The following is a 7489-nucleotide window of genomic DNA, read 5'->3' on the forward strand; positions in this document are numbered from 1 at the left end:
GGTTATCCCTGTAAACTCTTGTTTGTGCAAACATTCCGATAAACAAAAAAAAACGATAGAAAAGGAGGGACCAATCTTCAGTGTCTTGCTGTCAGATCCCATAGAGACGTTGTTCACTTGACTTTCCGACTGGGGATGCCAGCTTCTCCACTGAGCTACTTACCAGCCAGCCTGACCCTGGCTCCTGCTCTGCCTGGAGACACCTGTGCTTTCCAATGCCACGCAGACATGGGCCCACTGGACTCCCAGGACTTAGGGCGCCGGCCCAGCTTTGTCATTAGCTTGTCCTTAAGCAAGCCACTCTGAGCTATTCTTTTCTCCGCAGTTAAAAAAGGAAGGATCGTTGGGCTAATTTGTTGAAGTGACAGAAATCATGAGATGAGATGAAAACACCTGCGATGTTCAAATTCAAGGGCAGTAGTGACTTAATGATGCACGCCCCACCTCAGCTCATTCAACCCCAAGGGTGGTTTTGACACCCCCGCCTCGCTCTGTGGTTGATCTTGGCCTGCCTGGTGAGCTGAAAGCCTTTCCCAGACACCCACGGGATGGTCTTGGAGCAGGGAGGCCTCAGGCTGTGGTTCCCAACCACAGCAGCACCCCCACCCCACTGAGCACCTGGAGACCTCGGGAAAATACAAGGCCCTGTTCAGTTGCTAGTTTCGAGCCAATGTGATCAAGTCCCTACAGACAGACATATTCACTCTTACCTCAGGTTGCAGCTTTGCTTCACGTTGTGGTGATTTTTACAGTTATTAGAATATAGGAACATTAGCTTAACCGACCCCATGTCACTTCTGTTTTTACTCACACAGTTACTGTCTACCAGAAGAATAAAATAGGCTCAAGGTGTAATATATGTCCCCTGCCCCATTTCTTGTGCTTCAGCCTCCTCTGCTCCCTGGAGCTGAGCTAGCTCTTTACACTGACTGCCCACTGCTGTCTGGCCCTGATGCAGGAAGCCCCTGGTGGCCCTTGGAGGGAGTGAATCAGGCAGACTCGGGGTCCTTTTCATTGAGGACCACCACAGTGAGACCTGATGGAGTCTATTAGCAGGTACAGACTGTCCCCACTTGATGACCACTGGATTTGGGGCATGAGGATCCTTTAGGCATCTGGTGTGAATCCAGCCTCCCCTCTTCCCCGCCCCCAATGTCCCTCCGCCCCGAGAAAGAAAAAACCCCAAACAAAAATAACGTGTTAGTCAAGGTGGACTAGAGAAACAAATCCATAGACAGTCATGTATGTGTAAGACACAACTGTATATCAAGAAGTAATTACCCCAGCTCAGTCCAGATCAAGTTCATAAATTGGATATTAGCCTATAATTTCCATATTATCCCATGAATTCCTTTTCAGACTGAGTTAGTTAATTGTGCCAACCTGGCCGATAATCACATGTGGGGTTAATTGAAAGGCGGAGGGATAAAAGGGTGGTGAGCCTCGCCTTTTTAGTTCCCGGGTCTCTTGCTTTGTGATGGTCGCACCAGGGTGCAGCTGCCTTAGCAGTTCCCTGCTTCAGCTTGCAAGATTGACTTCATACAAGACATCCCCAAGGAGAAGCCACATGGACCTATCCCGATGCAGCCCTGGGTGCTGGAGCAGCCGTGTGGAGACCCCTGCTAGTGCTGACATGCTTATTCGTTCATTGACTCAGCTTTCCTCCTGCAGTTGGCATCATTGCCTCTGTTTTGTGAGGTGGAGGACTTTGTGGACTGGTGTTGGGTAAATGGGTTAATGTTGGACTTGTGGGCTTGGGCAGCATTGGGTTGGGATGTTTTCGTGATGCACATTTTCTTTACATAAAACTCTCTCTTATACATGAGTTGCTGTGGATTTGTTTCTCCAAAGTAGCTAGACTAATACACAGACTCACGCAGCACATGCAATGATGCCAAATGCAGGAAGATCACAGGCCAGTTGGTGGGAAGTCCTGGGGGTTCAGTGGCAGTGGAAGCATCTCCAGGGCTCTGGCTGCCATCAGCATGGCTCCATGTGGCTTGTCATAGGAAAGTGAGGCAGAGAAAGAGTGTGTCCAGCCTCCAGGGAGGAAGAGAAGAAACTCCTAGAATTCTCATGAGAAGATCAGGTCCACAGGAGGCATCAGTCAGTCTGTGACCTGATTGACAGGCTAGACTCCACACCTATAACCTATTTATCAAGTTGACATGAAATCATGTAACTACCCCAAATGACATAATAAAAACTCTCGGCTTGGCATCTCCCACTAGTAAGTGGGGGATGAGGAGGGTTCTCCTAGGGGCTGACAGCCTGAGGCTGTCAAAGACTATTAAAAAATTGCTAGAACTCATTGAAAAATTTGTCAGTGAGATCCACATACAAAAATCAATTGGATTCTTGTATAAGAAGAGGATTCTGAAAAGGAAATGAAAAGGACAATATCACTTATAATAACTACTCAAAAGATAAAATATTTAGGAATAAATCTAACCAGAGGGAAAAAAAGACACATACAAAGAGAGCAATAAAAACTTCTACCAGAAACCAAAAGAGACATATAAATGGAAAACTGCCATGCTCATGGAAAGGAAGACTTAACACAGTGAAAATGTCGATATTACCAAAAGTACTCTATAAATTCAAAGCAATTTGATCCAAGTCTTAGCACATTTTCCTCAAAGAATTGAAAAATGAATCATCAAGTTTATATGGAAAGGAAAGAAACCAAGGATAAATAAAACATTACTAATAAACAAAGACAAAGTAGATCTTTCACTCTTCCAACTTAAAAACTTATTATACGGCCCTGTTAATTAAAACAGCTTGATCCTGGTACAATGATAGATATCGATTAGAACAAGGAGCTAGAACAAAAAAGCTAGAAATAAAGCCTAGCCCCGACCGACACCTGATTTTTGATAAAGGACTAAAACACATTAAGTCAAGAAGGGATAGCCTTTTCTATGAACAGCGATGGAAAGACTGGATCTCCAGCTGCAAAAGAATGAAACAGGACCTGTTCCTCACACCGTGCACAAAAACAAGCGACTCGAGACTTAAACATAAACCCAAGAACCATAAGGCCCATCAATGAAAAAACCAGGACCAACTTAAGGGCCCTACTACAAGATGTAAACACACTACCAAGTGTGATGGAAAACATCCACACCACCCACCACACAATAGAGGACTAGAAGCTTCTAAAATTATAACATTGATATAAATTGAAAGACGTCATCTAAATGAATAACAAGACAGTTCTGCCTTCCAAATCCAGCTAGACCAGAGCATGTACACTGATACAGATTAGAGCTTTTGACACATGGAATCCCGCCCCCACCCCCTCTTCCAGAATCAGTAATGGGAGTAGGGGTACCAGGAGGGTAAGGGGAAGGTGGGGGGAGAAAGGAGGAACTGATGGGAATAATCGACGTATAATGCTCCCCAGCCCCCACCCAGGGGGACGAACAATCAAAACATGGGTGAAGGGAGACAGCAGATGGTGTAAGATATGCAAATAATAATAAAATTTATCAAAGTGTTCACGAGGATGGGAGGATGAGGGACGGAGGGGAAAAATTGAGGAGCTGATACCAAGGGCTCATATAGAAAGGAAATGTTTTGAAAAGGATGATGGCAACATATGTATAAACATGCTTGACACAAAGGATGTATGGATTGTTATAAGAACTGTAAGAACCCCAATAAAATGATTTTAAAAAGAATAAAAAGAGAACCCACAGATTGGGGGGAGAATCTTCGGCAGTGAGATATCAGATAAAAGGTTAACTTCAAAAATCTATAGAAAATGACAACACCTTAATAAGAAAAACCACAATCCAATAAAAAAAGAAAGGGGACAAGACATGACTAGATAATTTACAAAAGATGACATCTAAGTGGTCAAAAATCATGTGAAGAAATGATTGCGATTATTAGCTATCAGAGAACTAAAAATTAAAACAATGGTGAGATACCATATCACACAGACACTCTTAGCAAAATCAAAAACAAAAACAAAACAAACAGAAAATAACAAATGCTGGAGAAGCTATGGAGAGATTAGAAGGCTCATACATTGCTGGTGGGATTGTAGAATTGTACAACCACAATGAAAAGCAGTATGGCACGTCCTTCAATGAATGTGAATACAAATACCATATGATCCTGCAGGCTCTCTACTTGGTAGATAGCCTAAAGAAATAAGGAACAAAACGCGAGCGTGTATGTGCACAGCCATGGCTAGTGCAGCAACTTCTGTCACAGCGGAAAATGGAAACAATCCAAACAAGTCCATCTGTGAAGGAATGGATGAAGAAACTGGTACATACATGCAGTAGAATGTTATGCATCCTTGAAAAACAACGATGAGTCTGTCAGATACTTGGTGACGTGGATAAAGTCGGAGCACCTGAGGCTCAGCAAAATTAGTCACGCTCATAAAGACAGACATTTCATGGAACCATTGTTAAAGAGGGGGGAAATGATAAGAAAAAATTGTTTTCACACCAAAGGAAAGGATTTTGAAGACTTTGATGTGGTCGGAGGCAGAGGGAAGAGGGACAGGGAGGGCGGAGGGAAGGAGAGCGGGTGGGCGGGAGAACAAGAAGAAGGAATCACTGGGGGGTTACGGGTGGGTGGGGAGTTATGGAGCACTGTCACTGTTTTGGTGAGATGGGCTGTGCCACTCTATACATTCCACGAATAAAGGAAAACAATAAAATTGAAATAATAAAAACCTCTTTTTTTTTTTTAAGAAAGGGAAAGAGAAGGGCCCCAGCCTTCAAAACCCTCTGTGATTCTTACCCATCGGATCTCTACGCCGGTCTGGATGGCTGTAAAAGGAGGAAAAGCACAGTTGAAAGTGACGTAAATATTTTCATGACACACGAGCTAGTTTCAGACAGACAGACAAGCAAACAAACTTCTCTCCATCACGGTGGACATGCTATCACTGCAGGGGTTCCTGCAAATGCTGGAGGGAGGAGAGATGCCCTTCCAATGCAAAGTTCTCAATTCAGTGCGTGCTCAGTCCTCTCAGGCAGTTCTTGCAAAGGGCAGAGTTTAACCCCCTTGCAAGGATTATTGTAGACATCTCTGAGTTGCTGTGAAGATTTTAGCCCCCAACCCCCACGCCGGTGGTGTAGGGGCTAGGACTTGGCCTGCGATCCCCGTGGTTGGTAGTTAGAAACTCTCAGCAGCTCTGCCGTCGAAAGATTGGGTTTTTCCCACTCCTGTAAGCAATCACCATCTTAAACCCACAGCGAGTCGCTGGGAGTCAGCATGGACTCATGGCAGTGAGTTAGCCGTGCAGGCAAGGAGCCCTGGTGCTTGGATGGATAACTGCAAGGTTGGTGGTTTAAAACCCACGAGCCATTTCTCAGCAGAAAGATGAGGCTGTCTGCTCCCATAAAGATTTATAACCTCTTATAACTCTATATAAGGTTGACACGAGTGAGAACCAACTCGACTGCAGTGGCTTGGTTATTTTATTTCATTTTAATGAGACACGGGGTGGGCCAGCGGGTTGCTCAAGGCAACAATTGGTGCCTGGCGGCTGGGGTGCCGTTTGTGTCTCTAGCACCCGGCCTATGCCTGACATAGCCTGTGAAAGAACGAATCTTGGAAAGGAAGAATGACCTCTGACCTCCATGGACATTGCTTAATGCCGGCCTTTAGCATCTCTAGCAGGACAGACAGGTTGCCCCCTCCATCCTTCTATCCCTTTAGTTTCATATCCCACATTTTTACTAGAGTTATTTTTCTAAGAGGCACATTTGAGCAATTACCTTCATCCCTATATTGCATCCTTCTTCAAGCAATGGACTGCTAACCTAAAGGTCAGAGGTTCCAACCCACCAGCCACTGCTCGGGAGAAAGACAAGATTTTCTGCTCCCGTAAAGATGTATAGCCTCAGAAGCCCTGCATACGGTTGCTATGAGTTGGAATTGACTCAATGGCAGTGGTTTTTTGTTTGTTTGAACCTTGGAAGGCTTCCCATGGCCCACGGTGCAGGAAAACTCCCTTCAAAGACTACCTTGTCTGCCTCACCTTTCATCACTCCCTACAAACCCCATTCTCTGGTTCCCGATGGTGCAATCCAACTTCCATTCCTTGATGATGCAATGCCATTTCAATCCTCCTCTGTCCACGATGTTCCTGGGGCCTCACCTGTCACAGCCCTGCCAGCTGGCCTGCTTGTCTACATAGGATTGCAATGCTCATGGGAAGCACTGAGTCCCCTGGGGAACTTTCTGTGACTCTGGTGTCCTTAGTTCTTTCTTGCGTTCACACCATGTTCTGATATGGATAGCACAAATGAGGGAGCAGGAGCCCTGGTGGTGTCGTGGTTACACGTTGGGTTGCGTTGCTGTGGTCAGCAGTTCAAAACGACCAGCAGCTCCACGGGAGAGAGGCTGGGCTTTCTACTCCTCTCAACAGCTAGTCTCAGAAGCCCACTGGGGTCACTCGGAGTCAACATAGACTCCCTAGCAGGGAGTTTGGTTTTTGAGGTGGGAGTGAAAAGTTGTGACTGGCTTCCTGGCTCTGGCCAGTAGAGGGCAGTGGCAACCCTCTGTCTGGGGGAGTTGCTGGGCTTCTCTGGTCTTGCGAACACCACTGTTTGGGTCTCTGCACAACTCAGGTCTAGGATGCTCTCCCTCTTCTTCACAGGGGTGTCCACTTTCCTCTTCCCATTCCTCCTTTCCCCCATACCAGCCTCACTCATGAATATTCAGTGGCTCGTTATTTCTTCATTAACTTCATGGTGTATAATGTAATAGTCATAGGTTCCTGGATTAGCTCTCGGTCAGCTGTTGGAAAGCAAGCATTCATTCTCCACTATGGGAAAATTCAGAGTTGGCCTTCAGGATCAGTGTCCCCAAATCTGACTGATCATCAGCATCTCGGGTGGGCGACGGAGACTTAACAAAACTGCTCAGCTTGGGCGTTCATGGTGGGTCAGACATGAGCGGTGTGGGAGTCCGGACTGGGCAGATTGTGCTGCTGTGACGAACAGCCCCCTGAATGGCTTACCATGGTAACAGATCTTGTTTACTGCTGAGTGGTTATCTTGGGTTAGATTGGAGCTCTCTTTTGAGTTGTCCTTGCTCCAGGACCCGCGCTGATGGAGCAGCTACCACGTGGTCCTTTGCTGGGCTTCAAAGCAGAGAGAAAGAAGGCGTGGTGAATTGTCAAGTGGCTGTTTTAAATTTTCTCTTTAGTGAAAATGTATACAACAAAATATACACTCATTCAAGGCATTGTATATGTATTGTTCATTAAAAGTGGGTTCCAGGTAATAGATGTAGAGGTTCCTCTAGTCTCAATATACCCCGTAAGTCTGGCTTGCGATAAGAAATTGCATTTGCCAAGAGCACCTTGCTTAGCTAAACGGTCATTTCATGATATCTACCTTCCCAACATGATTGCTGAAGACAGATGTGTGCATAAGAAAATGAGGTGAAGAAAGCTGATGGTGCCCGGCTATCGAGACCTATAGCGTCTGGGGACTTAAAGGCTTGAAAG

At 45.6% G+C, this 7489-nt stretch overlaps 1 long non-coding RNA gene across 3 annotated transcripts in view; it reads right to left on the minus strand.

Annotated features, from left to right (window-relative positions):
• Positions 1-4666: 4666 nt before the first annotated feature.
• LOC123522579 overlaps positions 4667-7489 on the minus strand; it is an 8729-nt gene continuing 5906 nt past the window's right edge. For all 3 annotated transcript variants that reach the window (XR_006680830.1, XR_006680829.1, XR_006680828.1), the window contains 2 exons: positions 6998-7120; positions 4667-4796 (listed from right to left, as the gene is read on the minus strand). This is a non-coding gene — a long non-coding RNA (uncharacterized LOC123522579). The remainder of the gene's footprint in view (positions 4797-6997; positions 7121-7489) is intronic.

The sequence above is a fragment of the Echinops telfairi genome, unplaced genomic scaffold (genome assembly GCF_000313985.2).
Source record: "Echinops telfairi isolate 266 unplaced genomic scaffold, ASM31398v2 ScPeMD7_7424;HRSCAF=8462, whole genome shotgun sequence".
Lineage (NCBI taxonomy): Eukaryota > Metazoa > Chordata > Mammalia > Afrosoricida > Tenrecidae > Echinops > Echinops telfairi.